At 39.6% G+C, this 19,334-nt stretch overlaps 1 non-coding gene across 1 annotated transcript; it reads right to left on the bottom strand.

The window, feature by feature from the left end:
• Positions 1 to 455: 455 nt before the first annotated feature.
• Positions 456 to 618, bottom strand: LOC115030964 (U1 spliceosomal RNA). Its single transcript, XR_003836558.1, has one exon. It is a non-coding gene; the product is annotated as a U1 spliceosomal RNA (small nuclear RNA).
• Between the last annotated feature and the right edge of the window lie 18,716 nt (positions 619 to 19,334).

Here is a 19,334-nt window from a genome sequence, read left to right as displayed (position 1 = left end):
TTACAAGACTTATATTAATGCCTTTGATACATTGGGAATGATTTTTAATGTAGAGTTAAAGATAAAGATCTACTTTATTTTATATGTGCTATCTAGTTTTTTCAACACCATTTGCTAAAGAGGCTGTCTTTTTCTGATGTGTATTCTTGTCATCTTTATATGAAAAATAAATCGGGCAGCTGTAGCTGTTTGAGTTTATATCTGGATCTTTTATTCTATTCCAAGCATCCAGTGTCTAGTTTTGTACCACTATTTTGTGTTTGTGAAATTTACTACTTTTCCCATAGAGCCATAGAGATCTACTTTTCTCTGCCTATCCAGAGCTGTGGTCACAGGTACACATGCAGTCATATTTGGCTTTTTATATGGGTGCTAGGACTTTTTAAGTATTCTTACCCACCAAATCGTCTTCCCAGCTTTAAGTATGTTTCTTTTCCAGATTTTTTTTTCTAAAAACGGAGAGTATAAATGTATGCTATCCCCAGCTACCACAATTTATGCAGACAAGTTTCCCACTTTGGGGAAATCACAGAGGTAGAATATTCAGTGTGCAATAGGTAAGCCTTTCCCTGGAAAAACTACCTTGTGATCATGGTGTCTTCCCTGCTAGGTATTTTTTTCCAACTTTCTTCTAAACTTTTATATGATGTTAGATTCTGTCAAAATCCTTTTCTGCATCTATTGAGGTGATTGTACGATTTCTCTGGGATATTTGTTTTATAGATGATTATTGGAAAGATAAATATCAGATTCTGAAACAAGGTGGCAACTGCTGTGACTTTGAAAAACATTTTTTAAAAGTAATTTGTTTATTTTTCCTCTGTGTTCTCACCTTCTTTGTTTACATCCGAATTTATATTTTCCTTGACTATCAATAATAGAGTGTTCAATCATTATAAAAGCATCTTTCAACATTTCATTTCTCAAATACTTCCAGTTCTTCCCCTGAACACTGACTTCTGAAACATAGCTTGACCATCTTCTGTTACACTGAATTTATTATTCTCTCTCTCTCTCTCTCTCTCTCTCTCTCTCTCTCTCTCTCTCTCTCGTGTGTGTGTGTGTACATATCCAACAGCAGGTCTTTCAAAATCTTGCAGAGTTCTATATCTTTCTGTGAAATGATACTAGAAAGAGCTGTTGCAATTGCACTTCATGGGTGCAAGGCCTGTAATCTTAGTTAGTCTGGTGTCTTGAGTGGGAAGTTCACCTATTTAATAACTGTGGAAGCTACAGAATGAGGTCAAGAGCAGCTTAGGCAACTAATGAGACCTTGTTTCTTAATGAATAGCAAAGAGAGGGCTGGGAATGAGGCTTAGTGGCAGAGTGCTTTCACATTATGTATAAAGCCCTACCTTCAGTCCTTAAAAATTTTTGTGATAGTTTGAGTGAGAACAGCTCCAATAGGCTCATATATCTGAATGTGTTTTTTACACAGTTAGTGGAAATGTTTGGGAAGGATTAGAAGGTATGTCCTGTTGAAGAATGGGTGTTGCTAGGCCAACCCCAGACCTTGTGTGTGTGTGTGTGTGTGTGTGTGTTGTGTGTGTGTGTGTGTGTGTGTATGTGTGTGTGTGTTGTGTGTGTGTGTGTGTGTGTGTGTGTGTGTGTGTGTATGTCTGCCTGCTGCCTTCAGATCAGTATATAAAAATCTCAGCTACTTTTCCAGCATTATGCTTGTTTGTTTACCACCATGGTATCATGGACTGACCCTCTAAAAGTATAAGCAAGTCCCCAATTAAATGTTTTCTTTTATAAGAGGTATCTTGGTTATGGTATCTCTTCACAGCAATAGTACAGTAACTAAGATAGCAGATGGTACCAGGAGTGGGGTACTTATGTGATAGGTTTGACCATAGTTTTGTTTGGAGGAATGTGGAAGACTTAGGAAATATGGCTAGAAAGGTGGTTGAAAGCTATAAGAAGGGATTAATGGGTCATCTTAGTAGGATCATGGAAGACAGTAGGATTGAAGGCCTTTGGACTATGGAGGCCTAGATAAAAGGGTTTCCAGAGGGGAAGAATATTAGTAAGTGGCCTACAGAATAATCTTGTGGTATTTTGGCAAATAGTGTAGCTGGAATATATAATGTAGTTTTGCAATTCTTTTCCTATCCCCACTGGTTGGGATATTCAACTGTGGCAGGGGAGTTGCCTTGTCTAACACTCATGTCTTTACTTCTCAACCAAGATAGTACTTGCCTTGTCTAACATTTATGTCTTAATTTGCCAACCAGGATGTCAGTTACCCATGAATATGTCTCTTTCTGCCACAGAGGATACCAGTTCCCAGGGAGGTCTTGGGAACTTAAACTTTATTTGACCCCCCTTCTCAAAATGGAAGTCTTATTCTAAATAGATTACAGGTGTCTCTCTAATGTTGGAGTTCATCCTAGGGGTATCTTATAAAGGAAAATACCATAAAAGCTTATACATAGGTACAAGAAGTGCTACTGGATAGTTGGTGAAGGTCCAAGCTTATTTTAGCTAACTATGCAAAGGAGTTCTAACTGACTTCTGTTGTGATTGGTTTCCAAGAACATCAAAGCACAGAATTCCTAGTAACAGCAGTAACATCATATGAGAAAGTTTCCTTATGACATTCGTAACAGCACAAAATGGCAGCCAAGTCAGATAATAGTTATCTAGTCCTTAAAATGTTAAGTTACCTTGGCCTAAACATTCTACCTAGGCCTTAACAGGTCTATTTTTAAATTTTTGAGAAACCTCCAAAATTATTTCAATAGTGACTGTATTAGTTTGCAGTGAATAGCGTTTCTCTTTTCCTATATTTTTAAGCATGATAGCTCTTCTTACTGAGGAGAGGTGGTGTCTCAAAGTGTAGAAATAAATACCTTTTATTTCTAGGAATAACTCTATAATTTTAAGAAACTATGTTTGAGCTGACATTACAACCAAGTTGATAATGGCAAGTTTTGTTTTTTAAGGCATTTTTAATATGAAAATATAATTTAATAAAGAGAAATACTAATAAAAACCCAAACCAAAAACCTATTTCTTTTTTATTCTTTTTTTAATTAGATATTTTTTTATTTACATTTCAAATGCTATCCCGAAAGTCCCCCATACCCTCCCCACCCTCTGCTCCTCTACCCACCTACTCCCACTTCTTGGCCCTGGCATTCCCCTGTACTGGGGCATATAAAGTTTGCAATACCAAGGGGCCTCTCTTCCCTCTCTTGGGCTGACTAGGCCATCTTCTGATACATATGCAGCTAGAGACACGAGCTCTGGGGGTACTGGTTAGTTCATATTGTTGTTCCTCCTATAAGGTTGCAGACCCCTTCAGCTCCTTGGGTGCTTTCTCTAGCTTCTCCATTGGGGGCCCTGTGTTCCATTCAATAGATGACTGTGAGCATCCACTTCTGTATTTGCCAGGCACTGGCATAGACAAGACAGCTCTATCAGGGTCCCTTCAGCAAAATCTTGCTGGCATATGCAATAGTGCCTGGGTTTGGTGGCTGATTATGGGATGGATCCCCAGGTGGGGTAGTCTCTGGATAGTCCACCTTTTCATATTAGCTCCAATCTTTGTCTCTGTAACTCCTTTCATGTGTATTTGTTCCCTATTTTAAGGAGGAATGAAGTATCCACACGTTGGTCTTCTCTCTTCTTGATTTTCTTGTGTTTTGCAAATTGTATCTTGGGTATTCTAAGTTTCAGGGCTAATATCCACTTCTCAGTGAGTGCATATCTAGTGACTTCTTTTGTGATTGGGTTACCTCACTAAGGATACATCCATTTGCCCAAGAATTTCATAAATTAATTCTTTTTAATAGCTGAGTAGTACTCCATTGTGTAAATGTACCACATTTTCTGTATCCATTCCTCTGTTGAGGGACATCTGGGTTCATTCCAGCTTCTAGCTATTATAAATAGGGCTGCTATGAACATAGTGGAGCATGTGTCCTTCTTACCAGTTGGAACATCTTCTGGGTATATGCCCAGGAGAGGTATTGCGGGATCCTCTGGTAGTACTATGTCCAATTTTCTGAGGAACTGCCAGACTGATTTCCAGAGTGGTTGTACAAGCTTGCAATCCCACCAACAATGGAGGAGTGTTCCTCTTTCTCCACATCCTCACCAGCATCTGCTGTCACCTGAATTTTTGATCTTAGCCATTCTGACTGGTGTGAGATGGAATCTCAAGGTTGTTTTGATTTGCATTTCCCTGATGATTAAGGATGTTGAACATTTTTTCAGATGCTTCTCAGCCATTCGGTATTCCTCAGTTGAGAACTCTTTGTTTAGCTCTGTACCCCACTTTTTAATGGGGTTATTTGTATTTCTGGAGTCCAGCTTCTTGAGCTCTTTGTATATATTGGATATTAGTCCCCTATCAGATTTAGGATTGATGAAAATCCTTTCCCAATCTGTTGGAGACCTTTTTTTCTTATTGATTAAGGCATTTTTATTAGATATTTTCTTCATTTACATTTCAAATGCTATCCCTAAAGCCCCCTATTCCCTCCCTCCACCCTACTCCTTAACCCACCCCCTCCTGCTTCCTGGCCCTGGTCTTCCACTGTATTGGGGCATATGATCTTTGCAAGACCAAGGGCCTCTCCTCCCAATGATGGTTAGCTAGGCCATACTGTGCTACATATGCAGCTAGAGGCACAGCTCTGGGGGTATTGGTTAGTTCATATTGTTGTTGATAATGGCAAGTTTTAAGGGCACTTAAAAGGCTGTGCTCAATCTTCTTTCCTACCTTGCACAAAACAATGCACCTGGTCTTAGCTGTGTGCCAGGCTCCCTTGTAATTAGTTTTGAAGCTAACCACATAATCTTAAACTATAAACTCTTCCTTGCTTCTGATCTAGAACATTGTGTGTGTGTGTGTGCCTGTGTGTGTACTTGATAACAATTATTTGTTTTGAGCACTATTATTCTGGATCCACAGGGGATGGTAGAACAATTTCTTCCCTTACAAAACTCTTGTTTAAAAAAAAAGCACAAGTTTAGACAAAAAACAGACTGGACTCACTCTTGGCTTACACTACACCAATGGGCCAGAATCGTTAATGTAACACTGCCACCTCAAAGTGTTTCAATTTGCATTTCCATGATGGTTGGGATGTTGAACACTTTTAAAAATAGTTCTTGGCCATTTGTGTTCCTTCTTTATAAAACCATTCTGTTCATTAGCCTATTTAGTAATTGGCAGTTTTCTATCCTTGGTATCCATGGTATCTATGTGGTTATTTTTCTTTCTTTTTTCCTTTGGTCTTTCTGAGGCAGGGTTTCTCTGTGTAGCCCTGGCTGTCCTGGAACTCACTCTGTAGACCAGGCTGGCCTCAAACTCAGAAATTCACCTGCCTCTGCCTCCCAAGCGCTGGGATTAAAGGTGTGTGCTACCACGCCCCACTTTTTTTGTAAATATTGTATATTAGCCCCTAGTCTGATATATAATGGTAAATGTTGTCTCCCTTTCTGTAGGTTGTCTGTGTGCTCTGCCAATGGTTGTCTTTGCTGTCCAGATAATAGTGGCTTCATGCAGTCTCATCTGTTAATACATGGGAAACTGTTCCTGTACTATTTAGTACTGGGAGACAGTTCTTATCTACCCCAGTGTTTGGCAGGGTGCTCCTTCTGCTCTCATTTGAAAGTGTAAATGTTCCAGGTTTTAAATTAAGGTCTTTGATCTATTTGACCTATTTTTATATGAGGTGAAAGATATGAATCTAATATCATTTTTTGTTGGTGGTGGTGTTGGTGTTGGAGATCGAGATTTGCCAGCACTGTTTGCTGACTAGGCTAGCTTCCCTCCACTGCACATGTTGGCCTCCTTAGTCAAGTATGAGGAGGTCATGATTCTGTCATCTGGTTTCCAGATCCTTCATTTTGTTCTGTTGGTCGACCTGAGTATTTTAATGTCAGTACCAGGAAGCTTTTATCATCATATTTCTGCTGCATAATTTGGGATCAGATATTAACACAACCAGCTGTGTTTTTAGTCTTTGAAACTTTGTCTTTTTCATGTTTCCATGTGGATTCTTGGGTTGTTTATCTAGATCTGTAAAAATAAAACATTTGAATTCTGATAAGTATTGTATTTAAAATGTAGGTTAATGTTGTTAGTACAGATTTTCACAATGTTAATTCTGCCAATCAAGGGCCATAGAAGGTCTTTTTTTGTTATCCAGTATCCTTTTTAATTTCCCCTTTTCAAGATCTTGAAGTTTGGGTTGTAGAAGTCTTTTTTCCCCTTTGGTTAGTCATCTTCCTATGAAAAACATATGAGATATGTTTTTCAGATTTCTTTATCTGAGAGTACATTGATGGTAGATATAAAGGCTACAATCCTTTACGTTTTAGTGTGTGTGTGTGTGTGTGTGTGTGTGTGTGTGTGTGTGTGTGTGTATGCCAGAACATAGTGCCAGAATCTCTGGGGCTAGAGTTATAGGAAGTTGTGAGCTGCCTGGCATGGGTGCTGTAAACCAAACTGCAGTCCAAACATGGAATGCTCTTAACCCCTAAGCTGTCTATTCTTCATTAATTTTTTAATACACCTTTACTGAGTTTTCTGATAGAGTCTTTAGAGTGTTTGGGGTAATGAATCATATATTCAAATGACATTAGTTTAACTTGTTTCATTGCTATATTTACCCCCTTTATGTTTTTCTGTTGTTTAAATGATATAGCAGAGACTTAAGCACTATATTGAATAAAAGAAGTGAGAGTGGCTATCTCTGTCTCATTCTTGATTTTGGAGGAAAAAAAAAACACTCTTCATTTGTCTCTGTTTACTGTAATGGTGGCTATAGGCTCTGTGTATACAGTTTTTGTCATTGTGAAGTATGCTCCATCTACTCATAAAAGCTCCAGGACATTATCGTACAAGCATGCTACATTTTGTCAGATTCCATTTCAGCATCACTTGAGATGATTGTGTGGTATCTGCCATTATATTTGTTTATCTGTTGTATCTGCCGTTTTACATATGCTGAACCAACTTTGTCTCTCTGGGAAGAAACCTCCTTTTTCATAATATATAATCTTCTTATTGCATGCCTGAACTGGATTTGCAAGTATTTTTATTGATAACTTTCATATCTATGTTCATCAAATAAATTGGTCTGTAGTTTTCATTCTGCTGTTGCTGTTTTAGCTTTACCTAGCTATGCCTACCAGAATAATAGTGCCTTTGTAGAGTGAGTTTTATGATGTACTTTTGCTTTACATCTTGTGAGAATAGGTAAAAGAATTGGCATGAGATCTCCCTTTCACAGTTAGCAGAATTCCGTGGTGAGTTCATCCAGTCCTTGGCTTTTCTTTGAGGGGAAAGTTGATTAAAGCTTCAATCCTGTTGCTTTTAAAGCTTCATCTGTTAAAATTATTTTTAACTTCCAGATTTGATTTTGGTAAATAATGTGCATTTAGGAATCTATCAGTTTCATCTAGGTTTTCCTGCATTGTATGTATGTATGTATGTATGTATGTATGTATGTATGTGTGGGGTGTGTGTGTGTAAGTTTCCAAATTAGTCTCTAGTGACATTCTGCATATCATTGGATTTATAAAAGGCATATAAGGCCAAAAATGTCCTGACACAATAACAATGAAGGATTTCTGTATTCCACTCTCATTGTTAAATATGCCTTTCAAACTAAAATGAACAAAGAAACACAAGAGCTAAAATACACTGTGGATCACTGGAGTTAACAAATATGGACTAAACAGAATATTTCACCCTATAGATAGGGAGTACACATTTTCTCCCAGTGGTAAATGGAAACTTCTTCAAAACTGATTGTAACACAGAACACAAATCAAGAATCAACAAATACCAAATACTGAAATAATAGCTTGTGTCCTGTCTGATCACAATGAAATTAAAGTAGAGAACAACCAGAGATTCTAAGGGAACTCTAAACATAACTGGAAATGAATCAGTAAACTTATGAATGTACAACTGGCAATTCAAGAAATCAGAGAGAAATTTTAAAAATTCCTAGAGAAAAATGAAAATGAGAATGTGTCCCTACCAGAATCTTTGGGACACAGCCAGGGCATTCCTAAGAGGGAAGAATATATAGCATTAATATTTCTCAGTTTTAAAAAGTATGGCAGATTTAAAATAAACAATCTGATGAATGCATACATCAAGGTTCTTCTAAAAAAAGAAGCAGCCAATTCCAAACCTACTAAAGAATAAGAAAAATTAGTGAAGAAGTAAATGAAATAAAGACTAAGAAACAATACACAAAATCAACTAAATAGAGTTTATAAAATTGATAAACCTTCAAATAAGCTTCCAAAAAGAAAGAAGGAGAAGTCAGAAATAAGCAAAATTAGAGATTAAAAGGGTTTCTGTACACCAGACCAGCTCTCATCACTCTTCTAGTAAGAATGAACAACTGGCTATTAGAAACTTTTGGACAATATGCTTATCTTCTTGATGCAAAAACATCAACTATATTCAATCTTATTCTGAATGTACTATTAAGTTTGAATGATAGACACAATATTGAGTTTAATACCAATGATATGATTTATAAGGTTGATTTATATTTTAAAACTTTAATTTCCTTAGTGTGGTGGTTTGAATAAGAACTACATCTGTGAGCTTATATGTTTGAAAATTGGTGTGCAGTTTGTGGAACAGTTTGGGAAGGATTAGGAGGTGTGGCCTTGTTGGAGGAGGTGTGGTCACCTGGGGTGGGCTTTTGAGGTTTCACCCCCCCCCACACACACACACCCTTAGTGCTACCTCCCAATGCCTCACACTTATGCTCACAATGTAGGGTCTTAGTTACTGTTTAGCATCAAGCCTGACTACCTGCTGCTATGATTCCCACCATTATGATTCCTCTGAAACTATGAGACACAAACCAAATGCTTTCTCTTATAAGTTTCCTTGGTCATGAATTTTTTTTCATTGCAATAAAAAGGTAAATAAGACACTTAGCATGAATTATAAAAATACCAACAGTAAGAGGTAGGTGCCATGATGAACATCTGTAATCAAATACTCAACAGGCTGAAGCTAGAAGATTGCAAAGAGTTCAAGGGCATCTTGAACTCAGAGTGAATCAGAAACAACCCTGGATGCCCTTGCAAGACTTTGTCTCAAAAAACAAACAAACAAACAATAATAACAAAGCAAACAAAATACATACACATACCAAAAACACATATCCCAAGTAAAACAAACAAATAAATAAACATCATTTTTATGAGATTTCCAAAGACCACTCTAAAGTACTCAGAGGAAAGTGGGGTTTCAAGTCCACTTTTGGCTCCAATACAATTTTTTAAAGCTCATGTGGGTTTTGGGAGTTTGACAGGGCTTTCCTGGATCCTGGCGACCTTGGAGTACTAGAGGTCTGAATAGTTAATTGCCACTAAAACTACCCAAGCCACTAGCATCTGATTTCTTTGTTTCACCCCAAGAATAATAGTGGAATGTGAGCCAGGAGGAAGCAGATATGAAGATTGAATTATTAGGGAAAGGAAGAATCCCCAAGTATGGGAGAGGCTGCAAGGGAAGAATCCTACCAGGTTGATCAGCTGAGCAGACCTTATGCGGGGAACTGAATAGACATTCAGGTCATCTTTATTGAAATTGGTCATCTTTTAGTGTTTTCATGCCTGAGACAGTAAGGAGTCACAGTTACTATGCAAACTCCATCAGCCCAACCAGGAAGTTACTTCTCTACTCTTCAGAGGGACTTATATGTGCAGTGACTAGCTCACATCCACTGTGATTCCTCCAGTACTGCATAAGTGAAAATAGCTCCTGTCTCTCTCCTTACAAATGCTTCATGGGTGATACTCTTCATTTCTTCTTCATCAGTTCAGAAGCTACTTGTGTTTCAGTGATTAGGTGACTTTTGAGAGCACAAAAATGGACCCCACTAAAGTTAAGGGTCATCTTCAAGTAATGAGCATTCCTGAAATTATATGTGTGTGCACATAGACCTTCTCTGGGTATCCTGCTTACCAGCCACTTCTTAGAGACAGACATCTCCCTTCCTTCCCTCCCCTCCCTTCTCCCTTCCTCCCCTCTCTTACCCTTTCCTTCCTTCCTTTCCATTTCTTCTCTTCTTCCCTCCCTTACTTTCTTTCCTTTCTTCCTTTCCGAATGTGATTTATACAGTGTTTTTAAGAGAACATGAAAGTTAACAATTTTTATTTCATCTTGGAGGGTGGAATAAAGAGGGGAGAAAGGGTAAACTGTGAGGGGGGCAAGTTTTTCGCCCTGGGGATTAAGAGGAATCCTGGGAAGCAGGTCAGGGCAAGGTTAGTACAGTCCTTGTCTGGACACAGAATACAGAAGTTAGCGTTTGCCTGCCAGTTTGTATTGAGTGGCAGGGGGGAGATAAAGACTCTGTTGGTCTTTTCCTAGTCACACATGATCAAACAGATCACATAAGCAAGGCAAGCCAGAGCGACACATAACAGGAGAACGTTTAGAACAAAACTCATTTTATTATCCACATAGGCAATGAAGCAAAGATATGAAGGAAGTGTTGTTACTATCCAAAGTTCAAATATGTGTATTTGTTACAGTTGGAAGTTAAAATAATTTCACGTTTGTTGATGTTTCAAAGGGCCAGCTTGCTAGTATGCATTTGAATTATCTCATTTAACATCCTCAAGAGCACACAGAAGTTACATTGTTATCATCACCACTTTACAGAGGAGTCAAGTGACATTAAGAAATGTAAGTGTCCAATTTTACAGAGCAGAGAATGGCAGAAGCGGATGTGGAACCAATACTTATCATCACGTTGTTCCCTATAATGTCTGTGCTTTCTGTAATTAGAGGCTGAGCTGCTGATACTGTTTCTTCTTCAAGTCTGAAAATGCCAGGTTAAGAAACAGTAGAATTTGCCTGCTTTGAATTCTTCTGCAAGTTACTTTAAATCCACAATTATGTTGTTCTCTTAGCAATAAAAGGGAGCTCAGAGGGAATAAGGAGACGTTTCAGTGGTACAAAAATAAAAGTTTTGGAAGGTTGTTGGTGCAGGACAGACAATTCACAATCAAAACCTCTGTAGGCTAAGTTCAGTTTACCTGACTCTGGCAGTGCAGATAGAAAAGTAGGAAAGACGATAATGGCTGTGAATGGACTTAAAACTCACTGAGAACATAAGAGAGATAATACTATTTGTGTAACGAGTAGCTATTCGTACAACTAAGAAAGCACGACTCCACATTGTGGTGAGAGGTGGGATGCAGATGCATTAACAGGGAAGAGACCTCAGAGGCTTGCAGAAGCTTAAGTCCTTGTGGATGGCGTGCTTCTGAGTGACAGCAGGCAATTCACAAGCTAGAATCCTTGTAGCACAGGCAGGCTCTCCTGCTGCCCACCCAGAGCAGCAGCCGTAATAACTGCAGCATTGGTACTAATTGCTTCTGACTGCTCTGGCTCCTGGCTTTATACCAAGACCGCTTCAATGTGTTGACTCATTTAACATGGCCACAAGTGCCAGAAACAATGAACATTACTCTTATAGGAGTGGTTACTCTATTTCCGAGGGTACTAGGCATTTGGTTCTGTGGTCAAACATCACACAGAACAATTCAAAAGAAGAGGAGATTCATTTTTCGCTCACCCTTGTTGAGGGTTCACTCCGTGGTGGATTGACCTTATGTGATTGGATAGAAAATCATGGTTGTGACATTGTGTACCTGGGGCTCTCCTCTCCATCGTGCTAAACAGAAAGCAGAGAAGGGAGTATAACGACACTAGGGCAGTTACAGTCCCCTAATGACAGTCCCTAGAGATATTTCCATCCCTGTGATGTATTTCCTCTGACTAGACCCACCAGCTGCAATACCATGTTATCTATTCATTGAGGGAAGCAAATCCATCAATTAGGTCAGTTTTCTCAGGAGGCAGTCGTGTCCCAAAAGCCTTTTACCTAGCAATCAAGCTCACACTCTATGAGCCTGTTGGGGGTATCTCATAGTCAAGCTATAACATAAAGCTTTGCAGCTGGTAGCACAGGTGTCCTTGTTTACAAGTCCAAAATTAGCCTCAGCTAGAATTTGCTTGTACCACGCAGAAACTGGTACAGTGGACAGAATGTCATTATCAAATCTCCTTAGTGTTGGTTCCTGCTTCTAATTGGATTCTCTGAATATTCCCCATGTCTTTGCAATCAGCAGATATTAGTTTCCTCAATCCATAGACGCCCCATAGTCATTACCTCACTGAGTCTCAATAAAACCATGTGTACATTACGTGTATGTCTTCTGACCTTTATAAATCATATCCAGGCTGTTTCATAAGCAGTGAACTCTCCTCTGGAAGGATATGCAAGAAACTAAAGAGTCCCTCTGGGAATTTCTCACAACAGAGAATTCTCCTCCAGGCTCTGGTTGCATGAATTAACTCCCTGGCCTTACAGGTGGTACATGGGCTAAGTGGGCTGCTGCAGCTTTCAGGAAGAACGAAAGTGCTTCCGAGTTCTTGCAGAATGTTCTCCACAACATTGGCTGGGATCCAAGGCAACAGCACCAAAAGAGCTTGCTGGCGTCAGTCTGGTGTGCTTCTTGAAGCCGAGGCATGATGGGAATGGCAATGTAGTCTGTGTGGGAGCAGTTCAAGTGCTGCTGTGGGACTGCAGATGTCACACAGCCCCTCCTGGCTTTGCCTAGATGGCTCCTCCTGTCTTCCTCCTCCCTCGGATTCTACCTCCACCCACTTTGTGCAGCCTGACTTCCAGCTCTAAAGTCTGGTGTCTAGGGGCCGACCAGCCTGGGGTTCAGCTCATCACTCAAAGTTTACCCACTCATCTCAAATAAGGCAGCAACATGTAGTATTTTTCTTGTCACCACATCAAACACCCTCAAGCTCATCTTGACCACATGGACTTAATACACCAGAGCTCAGACAGAATTTTCTGACCACTGGGGCTTTTCTTTTTTCCAGCAATAATTTTGACCAACTCTAAGAACTATTGAAATACACCTGTTATCCTGCTAGGGACAAGAGTCCTTGTGGTTACTCCTAGGAAACCGTCAAATCCTTCTAAATTGCCTACAAGCCTTCTTATCGCTCCATTTGCCAGTGCAGTCCCCCATAGTCACCTGGACTTGTACGGTTTACCTGCACTTGGTCAAAATTATACTTCTCATTTCTCCCATCCTTTTGAAAGCTCCCTCAATAAGAGCATTTCTTTTTCTTTATTTATTGTAATGGTATGTGTGTGTGTGTGTGTGTGTGTGTGTGTGTGTGTGTGTGTGTGTGCTGGCACATACATCTCATGGTGTGCATGTAGAGGACAGAGGACAACCTTGCATAGTGGTCCTACTTCTCCACCCTAATGATAAGGAACTTTCCAATCTGTTTCTTCTTCGTCTTCTCAGCCTGAAGCCAACCCCTCTATATTTAACAGAACACACAGTACTTAGTAAGCATGATCAGGGATAATTATGGCCGTGCCTGTCCAATTCTTTCTGCTGGCATCTGAAGTCTTTATGGCTCCTTACTGTGTATTTAAGTTTCTGCTTCAACGTGGTGCCTTATATTCAGAACAAACAGAACTGACTGGCTGCCATCCTTTTCCTGTTCATTTGATAGATGGGACAGGCTGGCAGGAAATCATCCTTCTCAGCAGAACATAGAGTTATACTGGCTGAAGGGTAGCTGAACTGCCTCCAGCTCTGAATCGGCTTCCTGAAGTTGTCCCAAGCACAAACTCCATGACCTATTTGGCTGTGTGACTCGAGACAAATAACTCAACAGTACCTTCATTTACTTGCTGCAATGGTACAGTCATAAAACCTATTTTCTAGGGCCTAGTGAGCTGCAACAGAGTACAAAGCACACAGCTGTCCCAGCATGCTCTGTGCATCAGGCATTCTGTCTGCTCAGCACTGCTTTCCTATCAGAGGCAGCACAGCTGTCCCCAACAGTATATGTGTGGTCTGTTTGCTGTCAGGAACTTTCATGACATTTAGTGAAGAAGGCACCTACTCACTGCTCTAGCTGATGGGCTTAGAGACTGCTTGGGAGGGGTGGTTTATCCCTATGTGAAATAATTTGAGGAGCATTTGCATTCGCTCTTCTTTGAAAGTCTGATAGAATTCTGCACTAAAACCATCTGGCCTTGGGCTTTGTTGTTGTTGAGAGACCTTTAATGTCTGCTTCTATTTTACAAGGGGTTATGAGTTTGTTTAAATTACTTATCCAATCTTTATTTAAGAACTGAAGGAGCTGAAGGGGTTTGCAATGCCATAGGAAGAACAATAATATCAACCAACCAGACTCCCCAGAGCTGCCAAGACTAAACTACCAACCAGAGAGTACACATGGAGAGACCCATGGCTCTAGCTGCATATGTAGCAGAGGAAGGCCTTGCCTGGCATCAATGAGACGGGAGGCCTTTGGTCCTGTGAAGGCTTGATACCCCAGCATAGGGGAATGCTAGGGCAGTGGGGTGAGAGTGGGTGGGTCAGCAGGGAGAACCCTAGTAGAGGCAGGGGGAGGAAGGGTGAGATGGGGGTTCTCAGAGAGGAAAATGGGAAGGTGGATTACATTTGAAATGTAAATAAATAAAATTAATAATAATAATAATAATAATAATTAATAGAATAGTCACAGACTGTCCAGGTTGTCCATAAGCAGGACATGACAAGTATAGGTCTTTCAAAGGTACCAACTGCCCTACAATTAAAAGGTGAATTAATGGTGAATTGACAAACCTGTTAGATGTTAACTTTTGAGTTTTCTTCTTAATAAAAAGGATATTTGGGGGTTGAAAAAAAGGGTAGTGGTACCTGTAAAGAAAACTATCCCTTGCTTTTAGATTTTCCAAGTTGGTGGAGTATAGGTTTTTAAAGTATGTCCTTATGATTCTCTGGGTTTCCTTGGTGTCTGTTGTTAGGTCCCCCTTCTCATTTCTAAGTTTATTTAATTTAGATACTCTCTCTTCACCTTTTAGCTAATTCGGATAAGGATTTGTCAATCTTATTAATTTTCTCAAAAGAGTCAACTCTTTGTTTCATTGATTTGTGTTTTTTGTTTGTTTGTTTGATTGTTTCTACTTTATTTTATTCCTGAGTTTATTTCTTGTCTGCTCCTTTGGGGTAGGATTTCTTCCTTCTGTTCCTGAACTTTAAGGTGTTATTTTAAGTTACTAGTATAATATCTCTCCAATTTTTATTAGGTATTTAGTGCTATGAACTTGCCTTTTAGAACCAACTTCTTCATATTCCATAACCTTGGGTGTGGAGTGCATTCATTTTAATTCAATTCTAGAAAGTCCCTAATTTCTTTCTTATCTGCTTTTCATTCAATACTGAGTTGTTCAGTTCCCATGAGTTTGTGAGTTTTTTGTTGTTTTTTAGTTTTTTCTACCATTTGTATTTTTATAGATTTTTAGTTTCCTCTTTAAGGATATCCATCATATCCATAAAAGCTATTTTAAGGTCTCTTGTGCTTTTGCTATGTTGGAATATTCAGAGCCTAGTGTGGTAGGGTTTCTGGGCTATAGCAGAGACATATTGTCTAATCTGTTATTGCTGTGTTTTTGCACTTACATCTCACCATCTAGTTTTGGGAAGATTATAATTCTAGGTGCTGATATCTGGTTTTGTCTTCATTGGGTGAGTATTTTATTCATTGGTTTCTGTTGCCTCCTCTGGTTCTTAGAAGTGTGTGGCAACTCTATGTTGCCTGGTAGGGAATTCTTCTGAGATCCTGATAAGTGTGGCCACTGGGGGTGTCAGGTAAAATATGTTTCTAGGTATTGGGATCTGATAGGTAGTGTAGGAATGGGAATGGGTTAGAAATGGGGGTTGGAATCCACAGGAGGGAGAAAAGCATGATGTTCCACCAGGATTTCCTTAGTCTCCTGGGATAGGGGACATACGGTGAGGAGAGGCCACAACAGAAGGTCTGCTAAAGAGTTAAGGATCGGGCTGGTGAGATGGCTCAGTGGGTAAGAGCACCCGACTGCTCTTCCAAAGGTCCAGAGTTCAAATCCCAGCAACCACATGGTGGCTCACAACCATCCGTAACGAGATCTGGTGCCCTCTTCTGGAGTGTCTGAAGACAGCTACAGTGTACTTACATATAATAAATAAATAAATCTTTAAAAAAAAAAAAAGAGTTAAGGATCAAGAGGTAAAGGTCACCAGCTAGGCTTCCTGCTTATGTGGCTGGAGTGGCATGAGGGTTCCTAGTGGATGCCCATGAATTTGGGACTGGGTAAATTGAAGAGTTGTGGGAAGATCTGTGTGATGCCCTGGAGATTGGAACAGGGAATGAGGGGAGGCTGAAGCAGGTGATCTGCTACAGAGCTGGAAGAGAGTCTGGGGCATTGGGTGTGGAGGAGAGGAGGGAGAGGTGAAGATCTGCAGTTAGCCTATTTGCTTCTCTGGTTGTAATTCCCAGGGAATTCCTATTGGTATTAGGAGCTGGGATAAAGCAATGAGTGGGGAGAAGGAAGGCTGAAGGAGAAGGTCAATGTGATCTGCCGGAGATGGAAACAGAGGGGAAGGGAACACTGCAGCAGATGGTGTGCTAAAAAGCTGCGGATGAGAAGATAATAAAATTTAGGAGAGAAGGGGTGATGATCTACAGTTAGCCTGCCTGCTTCCATGGCAAGAATGCAACAGAGGGTCCTACGTGAAGAATTCTCATGCCTTTGAGAAGTCCCACATTCCTGTGTCTTCTCTAGTCAGTGGACTTTTCTTTTCTCTGTGGCAATGCCACCAGCAAGTGTTTGACACATGCTTCAGAGAGGTGGGGCAGCCTCTTCTGGAGCAATTGTCACTTTGTAGGCATGTTATGCAAATTTATTTTATTGTTTTATAACCTATTTTAAGACTAGGCCACATGTAACAGCGTATAGCGTTAAACAGAAGCTATTTGAATTAGGTTAATTTAGAGTCTCTGATGTAATAGACAAGGATAGTAGCCTCACTACAACAGAACTTCATCATCTATCCTTTGGTAACTCTTGAACCCCTTTTATTATCTGATTCTGTCTCCTCATCCACCCTCCCAAGGGGGGAAAAAAGAATGTAGTGCAAGAAGTGTTTACTAAGATTTCAAATCCAATGTGTCATAAATTTATTTTTTAAATTATTATAAAACTAAGTAATATGCATAAATATGTGACAAACTGCCAAAAAGAAGTGAGTATGTTCATGTATGGCCATCTTTAAAACAAATAATAAGATGTTCTTGAAATAACACTTTTATACAATTTGTTGGATTTTTTTTCTAGTTTTTCCTTTTTAATTGGTTATTTTATCTATTCACATTTCAAATGTTATCTTTCTTTTAAGTTCCCCTCTACAAACCCCCTATCCCCTCCCCTTCTCCCACCTCTATGAGGGTGTTCCCCAACCCATCCACCCACCCCTTACTTAGTGTCCTAGCAGTCCCCTACCCTGGGTCATCAAGCCTCCATAGGATCAAGGGATTCCCTCCCAGTGATGCCCAATAAGGCATGGATTTTTTTTTCTGTTTTTAATGTAAGCAATATTAATAGAATTATACACAAGATATTTCCTCTAGGAATTTAAAATGGTGTAAAAGAACATCTAACTAAGACTCAATAGTTAGTAGCCTCCTTTGTTGTTTTATCTTAATGGGTTTATAAACATTAAAGCATAAAAGCAAAATTATAGTCATCTAAAAAGAAGTTACCTAATTCTGTATGACATCAAATGTGTAAATAAAGAGTTTAACAATCTCAGGCAGACGAATTGGGGTCCCAGCTCCATGTATCAGTACACTCAATCTGGGTTACTCCCCTTTCCTCAAAAGCATTGATTTCAACAGTCAGTGTTCACCCAGATTCTGAATTTCATTGACCTCATAGTAGATCAAAGCCTCCTAGTCTCTCAAGTTAATAGAACTCAGTGAAAGTGAACCATCCCAAATGAGAGTTTTAGGGTTAACTGTGTTAGTAAAGAGTTTGGCAATCTCAGGCAAATGATTTGGGATCCCAGCTCCATGTCTCAGTTTGCTGACATAGAAGTGCCTGCAGGGTTAGGCAACATTGAAGGACCTACTGTGCCCTACAATGTACTCTTTAAACCTGTTCTGAACAATAGGAGAGATGCCTTAGTTGTTGTTACCAGCTGATTGAAAGTTTGTGTCTCTCCATAAATCTTTAAGCTGAAATCCCTGCCACTCATGTGATGACATTAGAATGCAGGTTGTAGAAAATGACTAGATCATAATGTAGATTATAAACTTCCCATCCTTGTAATAGAGATCACAGAGAGCTACCTTGTCCCTTTAACTTATGAGGATGTAGCATGAAATGGCCATCTATAAGTCAGGAAGTGGGCTTAACAAAGCTCTCCACTCTTCTAGCACCTTGTCTTCACTGGGTTTCTCAACCTTCAAAACCATAAGAAAATTAATTCTGTTATTCAAGTTACCAAGTCCATGGTATCATTTTTATAGTCAACCAAATAAATAAATTCAGATGTATATATCACATCAAGTATTCAGAAGAAACTTCTAAATTTCTCATAGATCAAATAATAATAATAATAATAATAATAATAATAATAATAAACAACCTGCTGGCAAAGCTTCATGGAAAAGATTATACATTTCCTAAAGGGTTGTGTACTGAAATATTTACCCAGAATTGTTACCCTACAGATCTGCCAAGGCAATCTGCTTCTACAAAAATTCTGAGAATTACAACTGGAGCAAGTGAAGACAATGGTAAGAGTACCCATAGTGCAGAAAATGGCTATACCCGTGCAAACACAGACAACAATAAGTGAAATCAGTGGGGTTGTGGGCATAAGAAGTTGTAAAAGAAATGGGGGTGGTTAAGGGGAGAGTTGGAGGAGTGGGAATGGTGGTATATTCTATGCAAACACATTATACATATGCACAAAATTCCCAATAACAAAAGCAAACCGGTGAAGATTCACATATAACATTTATTAATAAGCTTAGCCAAATGAAAGTGGCTAAGAACTTAAAGCACATTAAATACTTAGAGCTGATACATTTGCTCACACAGAGGCCATATGACTTTTTAATATAACAAAATCTTAAGAATCAGTCTTGCATAGCCGGGCATGGTGGTGCACGCCTTTAATCCCAGCACTCGGGAGGCAGAGGCAGGCGGATTTCTGAGTTCGAGGCCATCCTGGTCTACAAAGTGAGTTCCAGGACAGCCAAACCAAAAAAAAAAAAAAAAAAGAATCAGTCTTGCTTCCTGTCTGTACCTCCATGTGTACCCATGGCAGATTGACATAGCTGCTCTCTGATCCCACAGCACTGCCTGTGTCCTAGGAGGACTGTCCTAACCAGAGACACAGGTGAGACTCTAACCCCAATGACTCATACCCATGCCAGCTGAGACCCCTAT

Source organism: Mus caroli, unplaced genomic scaffold (assembly GCF_978045245.1).
Source record: "Mus caroli unplaced genomic scaffold, Mus_caroli_1 scaffold_6, whole genome shotgun sequence".
Taxonomy (NCBI): domain Eukaryota; kingdom Metazoa; phylum Chordata; class Mammalia; order Rodentia; family Muridae; genus Mus; species Mus caroli.
This window is presented reverse-complemented; position numbering and strand designations above follow the sequence as displayed.